Source organism: Aphelocoma coerulescens, chromosome 6 (assembly GCF_041296385.1).
Source record: "Aphelocoma coerulescens isolate FSJ_1873_10779 chromosome 6, UR_Acoe_1.0, whole genome shotgun sequence".
Lineage (NCBI taxonomy): Eukaryota > Metazoa > Chordata > Aves > Passeriformes > Corvidae > Aphelocoma > Aphelocoma coerulescens.
The window spans coordinates 14,165,158-14,189,821 of NC_091020.1; the positions used below are offsets into that span (position 1 = coordinate 14,165,158).

The 24,664-nt window shown below is 36.2% G+C and overlaps 1 long non-coding RNA gene across 2 annotated transcripts; it reads right to left on the minus strand.

Moving 5' to 3' along the window:
* Positions 1–5,300: 5,300 nt before the first annotated feature.
* LOC138112811 (uncharacterized) lies at positions 5,301–24,412 on the minus strand. 2 transcript variants are annotated; one of them, XR_011151852.1, is made up of 5 exons: positions 24,326–24,412; positions 23,600–23,649; positions 20,940–21,030; positions 17,499–17,632; positions 5,301–5,585 (listed from the first exon to the last, which is right to left on the minus strand). It is a non-coding gene; the product is annotated as an uncharacterized lncRNA (long non-coding RNA). The 2 variants fall into 2 exon arrangements; XR_011151853.1 differs by lacking the exon at positions 5,301–5,585 and adding an exon at positions 16,801–17,034.
* Between the last annotated feature and the right edge of the window lie 252 nt (positions 24,413–24,664).

The window sequence follows — 24,664 nt, forward strand, 5'->3', positions numbered from 1 at the left end:
ATTGAGTCATTTCCTGATTGTTAGGCAGGTAGTTCATAATCATCAGTGATGACAATAAATGTCTCTATCGTGAGACAATATTTAATTTTAATTTTAATTTAAATGCTGCCATCACCAACTAGAAGAATTCGTGAGAAAAGATATATAGATTTTCTGACATTTGTGTATAGATAAAGGTTGCACTTATTGCTAAACTATCCCCTCATAGATCAAACAGAAAATAAAAACAAAGGAAGTTCTAAAGAATGTGTGTTGGAGAAGAGTTTTGTGAGGAGTGTATCTTGGCATGATGTTTTACATATGCCTATTTAAAGTTCTTGCTAAAGCATTGCTGCTATTTAAAATACTTAAATTAATTTTAAAAATCTGTAGTACATAATTCCTTCAAAGCCACAACTGATACTTTAAGGATGATAACTTATCTTGGAAAAATAAAGGTCCTGGAGACTAAAGCCTCAGGCCTTTGTTGGGTAAATCTAGAATTATTTGTTCAGTGTAAAGAATGTGTACTTTATTTTGAAGGTAGAATTTGAGGATATTTGCATATGCCTTCTTTGAAATCTTGAATTTACTTTGGAGGTTTAAATACTCGTAGCAAAAATCATAGGATCACAGAATCACAGAATGGGCTGGGTTGGAAGGGACCGCAGTGGGTGAATCTGGTCCCACCTCCCTGCTCAAGCAGGACCATCCCAGAGCACACAGCACAGGATTGTATCCAGACAGTTCTTGGATATTTCCAGTGAGGGGGTCTCCACACCCTCTCTGGGCAATCTGTTCCCATGAGTGGTCACTGCACAGTAAAGAAATTCTTCTTCATGCTCAGGTGGAACTTCCTGTGCATCAGTTTCTGCCCATTGCTTCTTGTCCTGTTGCCCAGCACCACCAAGCAGAGGTGCTGGGTCCATTTTCTGACACCTACCTTCAGATACTTAGAGGCACTGATAAGGTCCTCTCTCAGTTGTCTCTTCTTGAGGCTGAACAGTCCCAGCTACCTCCGTCCGTCCTTGTAAGAGAGACACTTCAGTCCTAATCATCGTTGTCACCCTCTGCTGGACCTGCTTCAGGAGCTCCATGTCTCTCGTGTCCTGAGTAGTCCAGAACTGAACACAACATTCCAGATGCACCTCACTGGGGCAGAGTAGAGGGGCAGGATCAACTCACTTGACCCGTTGGCAATGTTCTTCCTCATATCCCCAGGATAGTCTTGGCCCTCTTGGCCACAAGGACACACTGCTGGATCATGGACAGCTTGTTGTCCACTAGGACCCCCAGGTCCTTCTCCACAGAGCTGCTTCCCAGCACACCAGCCCCCAAGGTGTCCTGGTCCTTGGGGTTATTCCTCCCCAGGTGCAGCATCCTGCACTCGCCTTTGCTGATTTTCAAATGGTTCTTCTCCTCCCATCCCTCCAGCTTGTCAAGGTCCTTCTGATGGACTGCACAGATCTCTAGGGTGTTGCCCACTCTGCCCAGCTTTTTGTTTACAGCAAACTTGCTGAGGAGGCCTCTGTCCCTTCATCCAAGTCATTGCTGAATACATTTAACCATACTGGACCCAGTATTGAACCTTGGGGAACACCACTAGTGACAGGCCTCCAGTTAGATCCTGTACAACTGATTACAACTTTCTGAGATTTGCTGTTCAGTTCTCAATCATTTTGAGTATATTATTGCTTCAGAAACCCCAACTCTAGACTTATATTTCAAACATGTCAGTCTGTACCTTGAAGTCACAGAACAAGGTCTCTAAACATTCATTTTCTTTTCTTCATGTATAAATGTCTATGTGTGTGTAAGCATTTAATAAGCTCTTTTAGCTGGATTCTCTCTAATAAAGCAAATAGATTTTATCAACAAGTAGCTTTTTTTCTTTTCTTAAAGTAACTTACACATTTTTTTAGAATATCCTTTCAGGAAGCTTGCAAAAAAGAGCAAACTAACAAGACAAAGAAGTAGCCTAAGGGTCTCTTCAATTTGACATTTAAACTAACTGACATACTAACTACATTGTGTCTAATGAAAGGGAGTTAGATGCTACATGTAGCCACTTCCAAAAAAAAACTCAAAAATTGATCTGTAAGAATAATGATTAAAGCCTTACTACCTTTGTCCTGGCAGAGTACACCTTAAAGTTCAAATGAAAAGATTTGTTTCTTCACTAAAAGAGGGTGGGAAATCATACCTGATCTATTGTGGTATTTCTTACTATGACACAACTTAGCCTATCAACATCCTGGTTTTAGACACTAATCAACAAGACAAAAAAAATAACACATAAAAGTCTCTTATGCTGATGAAGGTGTATCTTCATCCTTCACAGCTTCCAGGTTTGCTTAGAAGAGAGTATCAGCTGCTGAAATGGATTGGAAAACTAAGTACTATCTCATGGATTAATTTGGACTCAGTTTTCATGACCACCACTGCTGCTTACTGACATGCAATAAGAAGGACAGATCATCTCAATAATTGTTATTATTAAAATGCTTTGTGCTATGTGGTCTGACACCCAAAATGGGACTCACCATCTTTAGAACCATAATGTTGAAATTTCACACAATGCCAGATTACTTCCTAAAAATATGGCTAATGCTCCTGATGAATTTCGACACTGTCAAGCACTGGGTAGGAACAGGTGGTGGGGGGTGTACAAGAGCCATTATTTTAATAATTCTGCTTCATAGAAAAATGGTAGTTCCAATGAATTTTATAAAACCAGAAGTCCTAGAAAGGAAGAGGAAATTTACCCACAAATCTGTTTTTATGAGTTCTTCTGAGCGCAAATTCAAATACAAGGTTAATGTCTTCTGTGGAAACAGAATATAAATTACATTATATGTCAACAGTGAGTGAAAAAATTCCTGAAAGTGAAGATTAACCTGTGGGTTTATGAAAAGGGATGATAAAAGGAACACTTCACACTCATAAATGGTCTTCAGACTGTTACAGGCACAGAAGAATTAAGATCTTTTTAAACAGAGACTCAAATGTCTGTAAATCTTCAAGAGTTCTGCTTGTGTTTTACAGATTTTTACAGACAGAAATGTGTTGTATTTGTTATGTGTGCATACTAGGGGCATACATCTTATGTTAAAAAAACTAAAAATTAAGTCATTAAGGTCATAAGAACTTTCTGAATATGTCAGCTTAAGATGCTGTTGTACAAATTTTACTCCCCATAATAAATCCTCCCATGCTCCCATAGGATGTGATGTAATGGACAATAGTGTTCATGCCCATGAAATCATGTAGTCCAGTGGGAATCATAACAGAGAACTTGTTAAGCATCGGCAGGGTTTTGAATGACTGTAATTAAGTAACCTACTTCTCCTCTTGTGTTCCACCGTGACAGCTGAGGTCAGCTGCAACACTTGAGTCCCTAAACATAAATGTCAGGGCATGTTGACAGGAAATTCTTAGCAAAAGCCCTTCACCTCTGGAATTTACTTCTCTTATTATAGCTTTGACAGAGCCCAGGTCAGTTGACAATCAAGATTTAGAGCAAAACCTTTTTCATAATACTTCCCAAAAGAGACATAAAGATGCCTTTTAGTAGGCTATTGTGACTAATTAGTTACTTAATCACACTAAATTTAATAAGAAACCATATTCTGAATTCCCTGTATTTTTAGACATGACATACATGGCTAGAAACACAGCATTTTCTTTTTTTAATCCATCAAAAATCTCTGAGAGAAGCTGTATATTAAGAAGTTGAATGGAAGGATGACTGAAAACACAACAGACACACAATGTTTACATCTGTAATGAGAAAGGCAAAGAAAATGTACAGTAATGAGGGGTAATTTAGAGAATAATCGAAGTAATATTGTAATGACTACAACCAGCATATCATGCCTGAAGGGAAATATCCTGAAGGGATATCATGCCTAAAGGGATATGGTCTATACCACAAAAGCTTGGAGCCATTGAAACCCCTAGAGAAAGACGATAATGGCCGTACATAAAGTATAATTTATTTACTATTTGAGGAAGGCTTCCATCAAGTCCCTAATGACAGGCTCACTAGTTACATTAAAAGCTGTGCTGATTCTGATAAAGGCATGAAGTCAATAAAGTAGGCAAAAGGAATCTGCAATACAAGGAGAAAATGGATGTTGCTTACTAGGCAGGAATGGAAATAGAAACCTGGATAGCAGCACAGACTTTAAAAAAAATACATATTAAAAGAGCTCTCAATAAATGATCTCATGACAGCAGACAGATTGTAGTGACTAATAATAAGGAAGCATGATCTAATGTGGATCTAACAGCTCTATTATCTGGGAAATATTGAGAGACCATTACAGAAATCCATTTGTATATCTTTTTTAGTATTTCATCCTCACTCATTCTTTTCTTATGTCTTTAACTATTTGTGGGAAAGGGAAATTGAAGCTGTAGAAGTCTTCTAGCTATTTTTTGCAGTGCCTCTGGATAAATGAGACATCCGTAGATATATACATGTGTAAGGATAAAAGAAGGAGGAATTTTAAAATTACTGAAAAGGACCATATACCACAAGGAATAAATATGAATAACAGGAAAGTGAAAATTAGTGTGTGAAATTTATTTTTATAAGAAATTAGTCTTCTGACTTTCAGTAATATAAATCAGGAGATAGTACTCTGGTGTAAAACTAGTGAATAAAAAGGAAATCACCACCACCAAATTCACATCTGGAAAAGGTTGCTACAATACCAAAAGAGAAAATTTGCCACCTGCTTTATGGAAATTTGTAGAGTTCATATTAATTTGTGCTTATTTCTTGTCACATTACTGCAACACTTCAGACATGAAAAATTGCACCAATGCTGTCCTGCAATCAGTTCTGCATGGTGTCCAAAATCGCTCTGAATAAGCACTGACATTTTAAACTCAAGTCCTGCTCTCACAGTGATCCTATGTCATTACATATCTCTGATATTTGTTCAAAAGCCTGTTTAATATCTCATGAGATGTTTACAGAGGCCATTAAAAGTAATGAAATTTTTTTTTAATGGATGAAGCATCAAATATGTTGTAAGTATTGTTTTTTCAATATACTATGATTTTATAAATGTAACTAGTTGCAAACTACCACCATTGCAGCTACAGCCAATTCATCCAAACTTGTGGAATATTTAAGAACCAAAATCTGATAGCTGGATTGCTCTGCAGATCACACACCCACACAGGGGATCTACTTTAGATAAAAAATGCTTTTTTACGTTCATGGGTTGTATCAAAATTTCTATGGCTTGTGGAATTGAATAGTTCAACAAATTAATTAATTAGAAGAGAACCATCAAGTTTTTTATCTATGGTTTTGTTTTAGTTTTTCATAACTCAATACTTTTCATAACAATCAGCATGGAAAACTTCTTTACCTGCCCACTCTACAGGACATTTCCTGCAGAGCTCTGGAACTGAAACCTTACACCTTCTGCCTTATGTGATCATTAAACTTCAGGGCTGAAGCATCATTTTCACTAAGTCCACGAACAGACCTCTAATTCTTTTATACAAAATGGGTGGTGCATCCTTCAGGCCAGAAATTCCTGTGCAGGACTAAGTATTGGAAGATCCTGATGGGGAACCAGTAAGCTCTGTGGAGACAGAAACAGGGGGTTTGAAGCTCTATCTTCCCATTTGGAATGCATATAATTTTAAAGGCATGTGCTTACTTTACAACCTAGAAAGGATTTAAGACTCTACATTTCTTGTAGAGATACAGGTATCTTTATAAAGATTTGCACACTCCTAATGGAGATGCATATCTCCATATAAGTCAGGCACTCCTCTCTGAATTTCCTGTACACTTCTGTTCCCACTCTGGGGTATCTGCTGTAGGTGCCATAATAAGATTCTGAACAATTCTCATGCATTGAATAGAGAATTTAGTGGTCTCACTTAAGGCTCTCAGTACTGGTCTAAGAAGGAGGCACCTAAGGATTAATAAATAACTACAACACACAGCCTATACCCTTCTATGATTTTAGTCTAGTCCCTCAAAAGTATAAGCAGGACCTGAAAACCTAAGGTGTTCAAATATTGACCTTTTTTTCCTTGAGCAATCAGTAAACTTGAGGTAGAAAAATGTCAAAGGATGGACTAAAGAGCAGAAAATTGTGTGTGTGTAGCATGAGCTGTAGCAACCAGTCTCTATGAGGAAAGTCGCATTTTTCCAGTAAGTTTTTAGTCACAAAAGAAAATAGAAGCTTCAATTTAGAATTACAAGCAACTTTGAAAGGAAAACCAACAGAATATGACAAAGAAGATTTTGTTCACAGTTAAATAGACAAGCTGGAAAGACCCACTCTGATTCTAAAATTCAGAAAATGGAGAGCATGAAGGAGATTGGAGTTTCAGAGGAAAGAAATGTAAATGAAATATTGACTTCTCATAGAAGTAGAAAAAGACATTACACAGATAGTCTAGTTATCACATATCTAGGACTTCTTCACTCGTGAATGCACTCTTTGGGAGTAGTAAGACAGCAGGAAACAAGGGAGGTATTTATTTGAAGCTGTAAAAATTGGGAATAAGAAATACTGTAATCTTGAACATCCATCAGAGCATAATTGCTGTTTTCCATTTAGTGGCAAAGTATGACTTTCCAAGGACTGCTGGAAGTATCAACATTTCACAAGGACACCTCTGATGATGAACAATGGTCCTGATGTCCTAGTAAGAAGCTTTAATATCTTTTTTTCTCGCCTTGCCTTCATCCCTTGCTATGCCATGCTGCCAGTTATAAAAGCTCGGTGCAGTCCCCAGAGTTTATAGAGAAAGTGCATTAGGTGTAAGGAGGGTAAGGCAGACATTTAAGGCAGACACATGCTTTGGCAGTTTGTGTGAGCTGATGAAAAGCAGCAGCTAACTCCTTTAATGGAGCAAGAGAAATGTACTCCCCTTTTGAATCACTATCCAGACAGTACCAGAGCAAGTAATCTGAGATAGAAGTTCACAGCGTTTTTATGTAAAAGTACACATTCACAAACCTATCAGTAACATAGACTTCCACTAGAAAAAAAAAAAATTCTCATTTTTTTTCTGGGTTTGCATTAATTCTATACCTATCTCTACAAAGTCAATTACAGTTTAAAAACCTGTGTTAATAAAAAGAAAATTGAATCTTCTTTTTAAAGCTATATGATGAAACTGTACACAAAGTGAGAGGTAGTGAATTTAAGCATTTGGGATTCGGACTTTGACACACTTCTGGAACTGAAATCTCCTCAGGAAAGGAGAACACAATTAAAACAGCTTTCTCTTGCACTGGTTTATTCACACTAGGTACGAAAAGTTGCACACAGCAGAAGAGTCTCAGCCTAGATTAGCAATATCATTTTTTCATGATGTGCAAGGAGAGTAAAGAGCATGCAATTAAAACATGGTGTAAGCAAGCACAATCACTTAGCTCTGAAAAAAAACAAAAAAACCACCTAGTTTTAGACAGTAAAATAAAACTTCAAGTGATTAAATATTCACTTTACATTTTTTCATTCTTCTAATAACACAGCTTCCTCTTACACCACTACTATGAGTTCCTCTTCTACTCTCTTGAACATAAGTATGCTGCATCTAAAATCTAATAAGATCTACAGTGGAGTTTTTGCTAGATTCATTACAGTTTACTGTCAAATGGTCAAATCCACATAATTATTTTCTACTAATATCTTTGTGTGCATTCCCTCTGACTGCATAAAAGAGCTAGTGAATGTATGCTGTATTTAAAGGTCCTTAGCAAGTCATTAAATAATTACTATAAATAAAACTCCTTTGAAGCAAAGTGAAATACAATAAAATCAAGACTTTTTAAAAAAAATCCTTCCGATGAAGAGGCATTTGAGCCAATAGAAATAAGCCCATTCTGATAATATTAATGAACTAGTACTGACAGTGTTGTTTAGTTGAAAAATAAGATCTTCACTGAAATATGAAAACAGTCTGACAACCCATAATTCAATTAAAAAAAAAAAATTATTCCTTCACCATCCCCATTTGCATCAAGCAAATTTCTTGAATGCGATCCTCAGTCGTGCCATGAAGATATGTCTCTCTCTTTTTTTTACCCCTTCAGAATTCTTAGTCACAATGTTTCAGAGTTTGCTTTGCAAAGATGCTGTGCATGTAAATGCAGGATTCTTTCAATTCTTTCATTTAAGAAATAACAGTGCTATGAGACATTAATTATGGACCATGGAAACAAACAGTAGTGCATGCCCTAAAGTTCTTACCTAACTTTACAGCAAGTCTCAAAAATGTGGATAGTTTCCACATGTATTTTTCTTCACCATTGACTGCAAGTATGGAGACTCATTGGCTAAATAAATCCCAAAGAAAGACAAGAATCCTTAGTGTGTAAACTGTTGTTTGTTAATGGGCTTGAATAGTTCACAAAGCCTACAGAATTGTCTGCCTCTGACCTTAAGACACTCTTAAATCAATTTAGTCTGACAATATTTGGCTCTTCCTGAACAGTGACCCAGAGACTGATTCTAGCTCTCTGGAGATTAGCCAGACCAGTTTGTATTCAACAGCAGCTCTAGTGCTTTTCTTCTGCTCAGAATCTCAGCAGAAAGTGTTCCAGCACATTTACCACATGCACTGTGTGCGTGCATGCACTTCCACAAGTGCACAGACACCTCTAGTGTTTTTAATGCTTTAAGAGATCAGTATTATACCAACAATACACTATCAGTTATTCATTAATAACTTTAATAGATGAGAATATCTATTTGGTATTGTACCCCAAGACAGGTGTATGCTTGAAAACAGAAAACAAGTCCACTACCTTTTAAGGGCCCTGGTTCCTTTCCTGCATGCCTCTTTTCACATGTTGTCCTTGCACACTAATGCACTGTACCCCGGAGTTTTACTATGCAAGCACCCAGCATGGTGAGAACTCTGAAACACAGAGTAGCACTACAGTGTGAATCATTTTGTCACTCCTTATATGTTATGACAAGGTTGTAGTTTCCTCCATCGTACAACAGACCTAAACCTCTGTGATGTTATTCTGATACAGCATTAAACTAGAAAGGGAGTACAACAAAGAAAGATTTTAGGGATGTTTCTAATATTTTTGTGTTGATGAATGCCCCAGGTTCCATGGTAAGAACTGCCCATGGTTCTTTGCAAAGAAGCAAAGCTGACGATTGCAAATGATCAGCTGTTGATTTGTCTAGATAATTGCTAAATGTCTTCCAGTAAATTCTCCAAGCTCTGATGTCATCTGTCTCAACACCACACTAGCTTCTTAATAAGCATGCTTTTTTAATGACAAAACAACCTCCAAAGCCACAAGACTGATTAATGAGAGGTTTTATTTACTGACCAGCTGATTGCATTCTACATTGCTACAGTTTTGCCATGGCTCATACTGATGAGTCAGCTAACAAGTGATTGCAATTCCTGGAACTAGAGAACAAACACAGTTTTGAGAAGTGTTGCATGGCCTCACTCCATTTAAATTAGCTAAAATAAGAATTTAAAATAAGGTGCACACGCATATAAGAGAGTCTAAGGACACTCTTGAGTGATGGAAGCAGTGAAGTTCGCTGTGAAGACATAGTTACCATTTGATTTATCCAAGTTATAGAGATTCATATGCGGATGTAAAAGCTGCAGCAGCTGTGAAAGCACTTAAATGCAATACTTAAAAGCTCTGTGATGCACCATGTGGTAGGGAAGTAGGCAATCCGCATTTACTGCAGAGAGCGGATCAAAACCAAGAAGGCTGAAGACATAAATGAGTACTGTTTATGAGAGGTCTATGATCATATTCACCTCAGGAACCAAATGGTTGGTGTCAGCCTGTGCCATTCATCTTCAGGTGGTATAATAAGTGATAATGATGAATCTAATCCACACAGCCAACAGCTTTACTAGCAAGGTAAATCATATTTACCATTCTCCATTTTTGAAGTATGTGCCCTAAATATTAATTTACAACCTTCCATAGCTCTTATCTTATAGGCCAATATTTTTCATTAACTAATTTTTAGCCTTTATATTTTCATATTATTCTTCTGGATACTTTTAAACAGTGTGGAGCCCACGGAAGCTTTTTGGATGTTGTCAAGCTTTTCCTGTGCAATGAATTCATATATGCAGTTAACTAGACTTGGGCCCCAGACAAAAAAATAGTGCCTAAACAGCAACTTAAATATCTGAAATAAAAGATGAAGCCATGTTCTAAAAGGGGTAAACAAGACAAAACAAGAGGGCTTTATTACAGATATCTTTATATCATATCTAAACCTACTTTTTTAGACATCCACTACCAGTTCTCACAAAATACTGCACAGAACATAAACATCTTCCAATTACACTCATACAACCTCCAACAAATCCGTGATCTAGAGGTGTCATCTTTAGACTTCATAGAATTTTGAGAACTTTTATTTCTTGCTATCAGGTAGTTTTTAAAAACATATTTGCCTGTGGCAAAGATGTTTAACAGCTTACGTTTGCTTTGTGGATAGAAATAATTTTTGTTTACCTATTGCTTTCACTTGATGAAAATTTAGTTTAAGATTGGTACAGAGAGTGAATAGTTACTTATCTTTCTACCTCTGGAACAACTTGACAAGCTTTTTTTACAGTCTTGTCTCTGCACATCTTTTAATTTCTCTCATTACAGATTGAAAATTCCCATGTGGTTAATTTTTAGCTCACATGGAAATGGTTCCATCCCTTACATCCTCCGTGTTGACCATGTTTGGGTTTTTTTCTGCAGTTTCCCCAATTTCTACTTCCTCCTTGTTTAAATTGAAAAAATTGGCACTGCACCCAGTGCTAAAAATGCAGCAGCATTGTAATTTCTCAATTTGCCTTCTAATCTTTCCCTAGTAAATCGTAATATGCTATTCTTTTGGACCATTCTGATAACTGAGCTACCTCTTTCATTTAAACTACCATAAACCCAGTGTCTTCATTCGAAATATTAGGATATCTTGTAATTGATACAATTCATATTCTTCCTTAAGAAATATTCTTAAAGAATGATTAAGGTAATATCTTCTATGTAAAACAGAAAAAAACCCATAAATCACTCCTTTCCTTGCTAAGAAATATGTTTTACCTCGATATTTAATTTGAACAGAGTAATCACATTGGTTTATTTTTTGGGAATTTGGCTAGATATAATTCCTAGATATAATACAGAAAACTGAATCTACTCAAGATGTCAACTATGGATTTGTAAGACTTTTTTTTTTTTTAAATAAACTTCTATATGGTTTATTCCTAAACAAAATGGTCACCTTTAAAAAAATGTGCAAGGAGAATATCTTGCCTTATTTCTCTCCTCTTGGGCACTCTTCCTGCATTCATTGCTGTTATTGTGGATTGTAACTTCTACATCAATATTTAAATGGACACCCCTTATGAGAAGGATGTTATCTTTATTCTCTTATTTATTTTGCATAGGCTCTGGAATTTTATTCAAAATTTGATAAGACATCTTTCTTAATCCTTTTTACTTCTTCAAGACCCAGAGTTTCCCCTATCTGTTCTTACCATTTTGACAAGAATAGTATGCCTAATTTCCCTGGAAAAGAATTCCAGTAGTTCTTTTCACTGAATTCTGCCTCTTGAGATTTCACAGAATCACTGAGTATTCATTTCAGTTAGGCCACTACAATTTTAATGAACAGCAACTCTTTTAACCACATGACATCTAGACAGCATGTGAAAGCTTAAAGTGTTTCATCACCAGGTCTTTGGACACTGGTTCACACTGGAGGCATAGATCAAAATTGGGACCAAGCATCTCTGAGTCCAGTTGCATTTGGAGTGGTTACACAGCAGGAACTGTTAGAAAGGGAATGTTTGTAAGACTGGACACTTACCCTGTTACTGCCAGTACACACACCATATACAGAGGAATTACAGCAGGACATTACTGGTGATTAAATGAATTCTTATAGCAATGACTATACATCAGTGTCATAGCAAAACCCAGTTGTGTAGCTATGGAATAAGACAAAATAACACAGTTCCTTAATCTTATGTCCAATAACAGTATGATTCAGTGTAAGATAATGTATCAAATAGTGTGTCCTACTCTTTTTGGACATTAATCTTGACAGAAAAATCTTTAGCTTTGTATGGATTAGTCAATGCAAATTCATTAACTACTTGTCATGCTTCTAATACAATCTGCCCTGACCCCAAAGACTTGACAGTGTAGTGTTAATCAAACCTACAGAAGTTCTCATACAGACAAAACAATCTGTTTCACGTTAGACAGATTATTTTTCCCTAAAAACAGAGGAAAAGAGGTTGGAATAAAGCATGTGAGAAAAATATTTCAAAACATAACTCCACTTTATCTTTTTTAAAATCCTTTAATATTAATAAAATCATTCACAGTTTTCTGTATTGAAAGGGAAAATAAAATCAAGGACAGTTTTGGTTTGGTTATTTTTAAGTTGCATCTAGAAAACTGCCACTTCTTTAAGGTAGCAAATCTACCTTACAAAAATGAAATGAAAACTTGTTTTAATTTCAATGAATATGGTTTTTTACCCAAAACAATATTTCAGGGAAATTTATATAAATTCATGCTACATAGCTATTTGCTACATAATGCTTTGATCTTATTAGAAAAAATATTGGTCGCTGAACCCAAAGATACATCAAGGAATGGGGAAGAAAGGGTGTGCAATATCTGTCTGCCTTGAGCTCATAAGCCCAAAAGATAAGATACCTACTTACAACTGGATTAATGAACAGCATCTTTTAGCTCAATTTTGTCTCTCAGACTTGCAGTCCACAATAGAACATATTAGCTCTTTTACTTCTGTATCACATGCTAGCAAACTGTAGGGTTAACAGTCATTAACAAATACAGCTTACATATGTATTGTGGACCAATCTCCATAGTTTTGACTTGTGCCTTTTTAAAAACCTTTAAACAATCATCAAGAGAATTTGTCTCATCAGTCTCAGATACACCCCAAAAGAAATGTAAATAATGACCTAATTATCAAAATAATTGCACTTCATACAAAAATAAATTTTTTCTTCATTTTGGCCTTTGCAGCAAATTTCAATCAGAGTAATCATATGCAAAGGCTTTCCTTTCAGGTTCTCATGTCCAGTTGCTGGTGCCAGGCATTTGGTTTTATCTGTCTGACCATGACTTAATATATAAAATCTTCCTAGGGTAATTGATTTAATTAAAGTTTTAATTAATTAAATATCACTCTTCCCTAAATCAAACCTTACTCTTTTCAAATGATACATTTTAAAACAGAACAATTTCAGACCTGCTAATAACAGTTGTATGTACTCAGTTTCATAGCAGTCCTCTGTTCCAGATGCAGCTAATCACCAAGGAAGTAAGTCAGCAGGTACACCACAAGTTTGGTGCTCTTTATTAAACTGTGGCTATAACTGCTTAGACAAACCAAATATGAAAAAAAGGTAAACTTCTGAGCATACTTCAACGTACAGCCAACAGAAATCTACATGTAATATGTATTAAGATACATAGTAATTTATAATATTTTTATTATTCCTATAAAATTCCTTTGTAAGGAAGCAAATAATATTTTTCTTATTGTTCCTGAAAATTAAAAGAATATGAGAAGGATTTCAGTGCTGAAGTATTTTTAAAATCTTTATAATCTCTTATTTTTAGAGGCAAATATCATCTAAGTTATACTTTTCATATGTGAAATCAAGCACTCAAAAGTATGCATGTGAATCTCTTAATTGTCATGAAGAGCATTCTGCATTCATTAATGGTATCAATAATGGAAGTTCTGTATTGCTAGTGAAACAAGGTTCAGTACTAAACTCTCATGATATTGTAGCCCCAGAAACTATTTGAGTAGGGTGATATGATATTTCTTTTACCAACTATTAAAGGAAGCAATAAATGCTGAGATAAACAAAATATTGGTTCCAAAACTAGGTATAAAGCTTTGTAGATAGGGATAAAATGAAGACCTGAATATATGACTAGATATTTTAACTGCCAATGGTTAAAATTCCATAATTAAGATTCCATAATCTAGTGCAATAGCACACCAGAGAAACCTGATAGCAAAACCAAACATAATTTTAAAAGGTATGATCCACACAAATGCAAATAGGCCAATTTCCTCATTTTACCTATAGTCCTTTCCAGTGACAATATTGGCCCCTTTGTCCATCTCCTGGATCTGGGAGAGCACGACCAACATATTAAGGCTATATTTTGCAATACATGTTGAGAAAACTGGTTTACACCTGAGATCATTTAAGTGAAAAGAATCTATAAAGAATAAAATAGACAGTCTATGATATCAAAGTGATGAAATTTGTTTGCTTAAAAATGTCATAGTGTAGAACAAAGGATGACATCTTAGGATGGCATGGGAAGATTCATTACCGGAGGAAAGGTACTGAAATAGTGGCAGACACATTGGGGTTGTAAAGGAATAGCAGGTACAGCAAGTTGGTCATGAAATACCAGTTAAACTAAGCTAGTAAAAAGAAATAGCTTCTATTCCTCTGGAACCAAGCTTCATACAATTATCTTTCATGACATTTGCAGATCCAGTACAGTCTGATCCAAGTTCTAAGCTTTTTTCATAGAGACACAAAACTTGACAATATTAAAAAAAATGTGTCGCAAAAATCTGAAACAAGAGTTTGTTTAAGAAAAACCGGGTTCACTAGAAAATCAAAGCACCATTTTAAAACAATGGCATGGTAAAAGGCTGGAGGACCTGCTTGCAGATGACTTGCAAACAGCAGAATGATGACAACAAGGTATTGGCTTGCTACCTACCATACTATTTTAGTTTTAACTACCTGGTTCTAGTTTGCCCTTTGATGCATTTGGCTACTATGGAATTCACTTGTCTCTTTGAATTTTCATCTGTTTATTCACTTCACTGTTTTTATTTCATTTTACAAAAATCTTTAATGACCTCTTTTTGCACATAGGGCTGTTTATGGATTTATCTTCATAACCAAAGGCTGCATTTCTTAAGTAATTTCATTAGTTTCTGACTTGTTTAGGAGGGTCCAATTCCCCCCCTCCCCCCTCCCCCACTTTTATGCTAGCTCTTTAATACCTTTTTTTTAATATTCTGCTAGTTATACTGGCTATCTTGAGACAGTTTTCTCTAATTCATCCAGAGATTTGCCTTGAAGGGATTAAATGTATAAATCTCAACCTTGTTATCAGCTAATTTCATGGTTTGTTTTACCTTCAAAAAGAAGTGTCTTTAAGCCCATGAAAGTAATTTCTTGCATAGTCATTAGATCTGCTCTTAATCACATGCATGGTTTTGAAGGTTCTCTACCAGATTTTCTTTACTGCTGAGAGATCTCTCTGACACTGAGGTGAAGTCATAGCTAGCATGTAGGCATTTGGAGATTTCTCTCCTGAACGTTTCAAAGATCCATGTAACACACACCCAGATGATAGGGATGGCACTGCTGCTGGATCTTGAACCTTGAACACACTTCACATTTAGATTAGACAGATGTTAAGAAATGAAAGACCAGTGCCAGATAAGATTATCAAATTGCTATATATAACATTTAGCATCTTAATACACTGGAACACGATACTTTAGAAGTAATAAAAGTCACACAAGCTTTTTCAGGGCCTTTTTAGGTTATCCAGTACTACTTTGTGCTCAGTCCCTTAGGCTCTTTTGAAAAACTTTCCCAGAATAATTTAGGAAAAGGCTTTAATAACCAAAAGTAAATAAATTAATCATTATTTAATATATAATCATCTTACTTGTTTAACTAAACTGAAGCGAGCAGACACCATTGTGTCACCACCAGATATTTAACTAAACAGCTTAATTAATTTCTGAGTTGAAAGCTGCTCACGATTCCTGTTGTCTTTTACAAAGACACCCACTCTGAACTCTCATACAGAAGATATATGGGCAAGGAAATTGCTGTCTCCTGTCACCCCTTTGCTACACAAATTGCTGCCACACATTCATTCTCGATCAAAGACCAGGGATTCAGTCTTGCATATTGAGAAAAGGTTTTTGGTCTCTATGTGCAGAAGATCAGCAAACTGATACTAATAAAAGTGCTCTACTAACTTGGAGTGTGCTTAACTTCTAGCAAATTAGTTTGCTTCTCTAGAAAACAATTTTATGTACCTGGTGTTTGCTTTTTTGTTAACTCAGAGATACTATGTCTGACACCTACCTTTTCATTTCTTTTTCCTGCTGTCATCTCACTGACTGAAAAAGGGCATTCCTTACTAGAGTAAGTACTATGAAAGAGGATGAAATCATCATGATGTAGATAGTAATGTAAACCAGACCCAAGGAATGAAATCACTGCTTTGCAGAACCAATCACTGAAAGAACCAATCACCAATCACTAAAAACTTATTATACTTAAATTCATTCAAAGGATGAAACTTTAAGAAGACATTCTTCTCTCAACATCCATCATGACACAAACATCATGCGCCTGCTCTACTTCCTCAAAGAAACAAAAACATTGTGGTCAAAAATAATTTTTAAAAATTTTACAATAATTGGCTTTGATATCAAAACAGGTATAAACACTACGAAGACATTTCTGGGTTTAGTTTTGTGAAGGAAAACAAAATGCATCTCTGTCTCACTCGAATGTCTATAGATGCACTTTTATTTTTATATTTTGAATATTTATTTAAATATATGTAAAAATAGATGAAATTGCTGGCAAGCAATAGGAATTCTTATATTTTCCATGAAAATTCAGTAGAGACAATATTAAAATACACAAATAAAACAAACAAATTTAAAAGAATAAATTTTCAAGCAATTGAGTTTAACATATAAAATGCTCCCATTTATTTTCTGCCACATTCTGTGTTCTCATATCAGTCACCAGCTCTGAAAGCAAGTATCTTAGTCTTTTTCTTCTTAATTTAGGAAATAATCTTTACCTCACTGGAAACATATTATTTTGGTCAAAAAAGAAGAAAAAAAAAAAAACAAACCCCAAATTTTAATTTCAATATAAATACCAGTGTTTTGAAACCACAATGACTCTGCAATGTCACTGTTAGGAAGTCATCCATCCCTATAGAGAAAAGACAATTTCAACATCCTTTTCTACAAGAAATTTGAAGGTAATGTGGGAAAGCAGTTGTCGAGTGGAAAATTATTAAAGAAAAATAGAGCAATGTAAAAATAGCAGAGCATTTCATATTGCACCAATCAAACTGATTGCTTCAGAAGAGCAGGTGCCTCACAGGAGTCTAGCATTTACCTTCTCTCTATGGGCACTTGTACTACTTTTTGGTATGGCCTATATCTACTGCAAAGTAAAAGCTATATTTTGATAGCTACTGTTTTAAAGAAGATTATGTTGCCAGAGAAAAGTTTTAATAGAGAAACTGTATCCAATTCTAGCTGTATCTGTTTATGCAAGATGCACAGTGTACAGATGAAGAAATTGTCACCAGTATGTCGCAAAGCAGGATGGGTCTGCAGCCATGCAATCATGAAATTTGCTAAATTAGGAGAAAAAAAGGATTTAATTACCTGTGAGAGTTACCCTTCTCCTATATTGAAAAGATTCCTGACAGAAGAGTTGTCCTTAAACTCTTTTGCCCTGGAGATTCCACAATGTTCCTCTTATTCATCTGTCTTGCCACATATTCTTAAGGAAGTTATCTCTGAAAAAAAAAAAAATCCTCTTTTTCAACTTACTAGCCAGAGGTCTGAAGTCTCCTTTGCAACTATGACAAAGCTGGGGAAACCTTCAGTCTTGGACATCTCAAAGAAATAAAGAGTCACAGAAATGACTATGTCCACGTTTTGATCAAGAAATGAATATGAACCACTCATGAGTAGCACTTTCATTCTGACAGCAGGTTGGGCCTTAGTAAAAGAGACATAATTTAGTCCAGCTCAGACATTGGCCTGTTAAATTTAACAAAGTTGTCAAATGCAGGGATGATTTACTGCCACATGGTGATGAGATCGATACACAGGTAAACTAAAGCTGGGAACATATATGCTAGTGATGGGGTTATTTAATGGTTAATAAGGGATATCTAGTTAAAAATTAACAGAGAAAATAGTTTATACAATTATTAACTGAAGACTAGATAATGAATGCAAGGTAAAACATAATTAAACTAGTGAATAATTACCAAGGGAATTAACTAATAATTAACCCAGAAAATAAATTAATTTGTGTAGGTTACCTTAAAAGTGGCTGAAGTGTAAATTTGGTTGTGGATGGTTAACATGCATTGAATTGACAAAGTGATCAATGAATGAAAAAATTAATGATTGATGGGGATACACCAATTAACCCAGGTTAATTATTAAGGAACCATTAATTAGTTAAACCTGATAGCTTGGTGAAGAACTGCAGCTTCTTAACTGAACAAGTATACATTATTTTTAATGTTATCATAGCTTGAATGACTTGGATTGATATTAGTTCTGCCAATTTTAAGCAAACATTTTAAGTTTTGGAGTGCTGAGACACATAAAGACTTTATTTGTTTATACAGATCACAGCTCATTGTTCACTCTTGGGAATGTGTATTTGATAAACGAAAACAAAATTATTTTGAAATACATGTTGCTATTTTCCCCAACCAAATTAGAAACATCCTGCCCTTATGTTCAACAAACACAGTGGGGTGTTCATATTTAAAGATTTCTTCTTGCATATGTGCAATTTGTCAGGTAGTTTATGAATATTTACATATTAATTGGCCTGACATCTGTCATAATTGCATATTAATTATTTTTGTTTTAATCAGATAATTGATTTATTATTCTGCTGTCTGCAGTTCTAAGGGAACATCCCTGAGGGACAATGCATGCATACACACAGATTTGGTCTTCTGCCTACAGCACTCCCCTACTGATCTGAAAAAGTCCTGCTGTTGGTTTTTTTTTAGTAGAAAGAGTTGCATTTTAGAGTTTGACCCAGTGCTTGTTAAGAGTTAGCTGAAAGACATCCATTGACTTCAGTGAGCTTCAGTGCAGGCCTGTAGTCAGTGCTACAAACCATTTCTGAAAAAGCAGAATGACAGAAATCAATGGGCTTTTTGATTTTGGATCAATGGAGAATTACAATTTCAGTATATAAATTATACAGGAAGAGGAGGTTAAGTTACAGATGTGGAAGAGTAGCAGACACTGCATCGGAAAGGGGCACTGGTTCTGCATAGAGATGGTAAACCACAAATGACCAGAAATAATGTTCAGATTCTTAATTCACTGAAAACCAACACCTCAAAGGAATTAACTAAATATATAAACTTCACTAAACAGTGTTTTCTGATGAGACAAACATGTTTTGTGAAGTGTCAAAAAACCAGGTCATTGTGTTGTAGCAGTGGGCTGTAGGAAATTTATCTAGGATAACTCTTGGACTAGGGAAGGAAATGCTAGAGCCTGCTTAAACCAAACCAGCTCAGGAAAATCTGAAAACACTGGTTCCTGTTAGAGCAGAGCTCTAACAGTGTCGATTACTATGAGAGCAGTAACGTGCTGACCACTTGACAGAAGTATAAACATTTTAAAAAGAAGGTTTTCCCACCCAAATCTGACTGATTTCAGACAATTAGAAAAGCCTGAAGTTTTAGCACCTTCCCACCCTGAAGAAGTGGGAAGAAATAAGTGTTTGGATTACTGGCACAATAAAACCAGTCCATTGCTCACATAAAAAGCCTGAGCATGATGTTCACGTGACATGAGTGAGCCTGGAGCACCCATTTAAGTAGTGTACCCACTTCGTGCTGATCGGGAGAGGAGGAGAAGAAGAAAAAAAATTCCAGAGGTGATCCCAAGCCACAGCTGTAATAAGGCATGGCAGAGGAGACTGGAGATGGAAAGCAAATTGATACAAAAGGGCCATTTTCATGTTCAAAGCAATGAGTATTCAACAATTTGCCAGTTATGGCTTGTCTGATGCCAAATCTCTCCACACTTTTCCCCAAAAAGGTTCATTTTATCCAACATCACCCTTATAAATATAAAGCTAACTGAAGTTTCAACCATTTGAAATCCAGATGCACAAGTAACTGCTTATCTGCATCTCCACCATAATACGAAAGGCAGAAATGAGAAAAGCCTCAGCAATATTCTGTCATTACCACATGGCAATTAGACTACTATATATATTTCACTTGACATTTCATTGATATAGCCACTTCCAGTAAGTTGTATTACATCTTTGAACTGGCCTATCCTAACGGAGTCTAGCATGGATTTGGATTGGCACCAATATCACTTCAAACCCTGCCAGGTCCCTCAGCCATTCCATTTGTAACTTTCACATCATTTCTCATTCACAGTTTAGACCTCGAGCAGAAAGGAACTGCATGGAAGCCTGCCAAAAGAAGTGTTTATTGTTTATAAATTACGAACAACGTGTGTATTTCTGCAATTGGCAGTTTCTATCTTAACCAAAGCAAGCTTTATTTATAGAAAATTAGAACATCTTGTTTTGTCCTGTGTTATGGCAGATTGTCTTAGTTGAAACAAAACACATGTATGAGCCACATTAAAAACTACGGCTTAGTTTGTCCAGACCCAAAAGGTACATCCTACTTCTTGCATTATTAAAAGTCATTACCACTAATTAGGATACAGAAGTAATATTTTATACATATCTAGGGGGAACCTGGTTACTTTTCATGACATCTGCAATTTTCTAAATAAGCCTTAATGTTCACAATATCATCTGACTTTAGTGCAAATCCACAAATGGAAAATGGCAAATCAGATGCTAAATCTGAATGCTGAAAGTATTACTGAAAAAATAATTTGTAAAATGTTTCTTCTGCATTTATTTGAACAGCATCACATTTATTTTTTCTAAAAGTAGTATCAGAAATGCATGCACAAAAAATAAGTTCACTAATTTCCTGATTTTCTTTTTAAAATCTTGTCTAATTTTCTGTTTCTTATAAAGAGACACTAAAGGATCACAAGAGAGAGCTGTTATGAAAATACCTGCAGTAGTGATAGAAATATGGAGTAGCTCTGAAGTATTCACTTCCAAATAAAAGCTTGACATTGTGATTTCAGTTCCATAGAGCACAGTCTAGGAATATTTGAAAATAATGAGAAACAATTACTTGCGGCATTGATAAATATCTTGGGAATATTGCCACAAAGCATTGTGATTTTTTAAGAACAGGTACAATATATTTTATTTTCAAAGCTAATTTATATCTAAAGTGTATCTTGACCACATAATACAAGTTTAAAGCGATCACCTCTACAAAGAAAGAGCTGGCATGGAAGGGGGAAACAAAATAGAACAAAATAGAAGAAAAGGAAGGGGGGAATAAAAGGAAAAAAACACATAGAGAGAGAAAAAAAGCGTATCTTAAGTCACTCTCACTCTGTCTTTCTGCAAGTTGTAGAAGATGGATGATCAGGAGAGCAAGGGAGGAAGGACTGGTTTGGAAGCTTATATAACAGAGCATGAAACAGCCAAGAGTAGGAATCCTCACAGAGTTTTGTAAGGAGGCTGCTGAGATAGGCAAGAGTGTTCCCTTCCTGCTGCCAGGAGTCACAGCCTGACACTGCTGCACCTCAGTGGCACTACCCTCATCTCATCACTGCTCTTCAAACTGACTGGGTGCACAAAACAGTGTTAGCTGCTTTTTGGTTTTTTTTTTTTGGTCTGGCGTCAAGGAGACTATGATGGCAATGGTGAGTGTGGCAATCACCTGTATGATGGTAGAGGGGAATCTATGATTACAAAGGAATTTCTCCCCCAGTTTCAGAGATGAAAGTTACCCAGACTGGGAGTTGCCAGCCCAGCCAAAGTACAGTTCTGGGGCAAGGAGAACAGCAGCAAGCTGTGCACAGACCCTCCTGCAAAGGGTGCCCGGAGCCATAGCCTGGCATGCTCCCACACATCCCAGAGAAAAGCCCACCCAGGCTGTGCAGGTGCAGGGCAGGAATGCAGGGGCACGTAGAATGGTGGAGCATGACGTGCACCTTGCACTAGCTGCAAAACAGCTGAAAAAAGATGAAGGGAATTAGGAGTTAACAGAATGAGAGAGAAGGTGGGAAAGCAAGGTCTGTGGGGACATGAACACCATGCCACAACCCTTTTTGAACCTGTATTATGTTTTGTTCTTGTATAGAAACCTGTATGTCACAGCCCCTGCCTTGTATTAAATAAATAAATCTGGGAATAATACCATCTTTCTCTTCTCTACAAGCTTGACAGGTTTCATTTTAACACTATTTTCACCTCCACCTTCCTGGAAATTGAACTCAGAAGGTAGCTGCTCTAGAACCTCCTTCCCGAGATCAATCCAAGAGAAAGATAGGTACAAGTAAAAGAAATTAAGTGTGGCATATAAAGTGTCACTTTTACAAATATATCAGCATAATAGAAGTCTGATTTTGTGGAATTTCCAGCCATACATGCACATACACAATTTTGTCCTTCCAGTCACTGAAAAACACAATTTTAAGCAACTTGAACACCAAAAGATCTAACACTTTAATTTCTATGTGTATCAGCTGTGCACGCTTAGAAATTTGTCTGTTACACCTGGAGCTCATGAGAGAGCACACAGCACTGAGACCCTGGTGTTCTGCCTGTGACATAGCACGACTAAAAAAGTACATAATTTAAAGTTACAAAAAAAAAGTACTATAGCATAGCCTTCCTACATGCCTCAGAATATTTTAATATCCCTGATGGGGGTTTCTAAGTGGCAGCTGTTTTAATTCAGACAGCATATTTATAGCCCTTATATCTCCATCTCCCTGTGTCACATTCTCCACCAGAGAGGCAGCTACTGAACATACCTAGACTTTGGTCTTATTTTGGCCCTGTTTGATTCATCTGATCTCTCGGTAGCCAGTAATTATAGCTATATATATAACCTTTAGCTTTCCAGTGATATGTATGGTTACACCTCTCCTCTCATCTGTAAAATTCTTTAGCTGAGTGTTCTGAATTCATTCCTCTTTCGGGGATAATGCATGTCTCAGTGTTTCTGCAAGGGTACAGATCAGGGGCTATGGTGCTAATTTAGCATCAGCATCACTACTGGAGAAACAGTTATACTCTGTATTGACTAATTTTTCTCCTGTGACTGTATTGAACCTGCTCCTCAACCTTTTCTTCACAGAATGCCATCACCATCTGAGTAATACATCATCAGTGCAGTTCACTCTGATGATGTATTATACTAACATATCATTAGTGCAACAGCAGAGCAAGGCGCTTTGATGATGTATTAATGCAATACATCATCGGAATGAGTCACTCCGATGATGTATAACTCAAAAGATGGTACTATCCAGGGAAACATGGACATTCAATAAATCAGGAACAACATTAAAGAATAAAATCTAGGACATCTTCTAGGGAAAAACAAAGCTTCAGAAAGCTTTGAATGAATATAGCACGAGGTTTTCCTTCAACCAAAGGCAAAAAAACAAAAATAGAAAGAGATAGAATACAAATTGTCATATTAATTTTATCAGGAATGTAGATTTCTGTAGAGTACAATTAACATGATATTCAAATTTGAATTCTCTTCTGCAGTGACACAAGATATATGCAGGGCATTTTAAGTCAGTGAAAGATGATGTGATACAATTGGTAATATAATCACTCGAGACTTATCATATCCTACCTGGAAGAAGAGAAAAAGTGAAGCAAATGCAAAAAATCCAAGTCTCTTCTCTGCAAAAAAAAGTTGACACTTTTTTAAACTGCTGAAAGGAGTAGTTAAAATTTAGTGTTAAGATTTACTACACACTTTACATAACTCTAACAAATCAGTCTACTGACAGTAGTGCAAGCAGAAATGGCAAACTTTAAATAAGTATAGCACTGAGGATTAAAAGGCACTTAGCCATAAATATTTATATAAATGTGCTAGTTCTGTAGATATAGTTAATAGAAAAAAAAAGCACACATCCATGGATTTACACAACTGATTTCAACCTACCAAATGTCAAATCCTAAATACAGCAACTACTTATAAGAAAGCTACTAAATGCAATTCTGGGATACTTGCAAAATTTATACGAAAGTTTAATTAGCAAGTTAAAAAAAACCCCCAAAACTCAGAATTTCAACATTCTGAACAAACCTAGTATGAAACAGCAACGCTTTACTGGTCAGAGAAAATACATATTTGGGGGGGGGGGGGGGGGGGGGAAGACAGAGGTTCTTTTCTCACTCGTCCTTCAGGTTTAATGGCAAGGACAGAAAATAACCACTGTATGAAATATCAAATGGCACTCTGCTTAAACAGTGAAAGACTCTCTACTGTTACTTGTTTATTTTTGGGTTTCTTATTCAAGCAAACACACGGCTTTTGCTCACACATGCAGACACCCTACCCACCACATACCTTAACGTGCTTAAAAGGGGGTAACTTCCGAGCAAGTCTTTTATACCCTGCGACCTATTGTTCAGCAACAGCTCTGCAAATCCCCCTGCCAGGAGAACAGATAGATTTTTGTTGATGTTGTTTTGTTTTGTTTTAAATTGGCCTCAGCTGCATTTGATTGCTCCAAGCTTGTGGAGATTTTCCAGCTGAGGCCCTGCAATCCCCATTAGGATTTAACTCCTCAGTTTCACTTTCCTCAGCTCCCCAGATCCCAGTTCTGGTGATACAAATAATGAATGTGCTCATATGCATGTGTAGGCATGACAGAGAGAAAGCCTCAGTGTTTAAGTGGTAACCCTG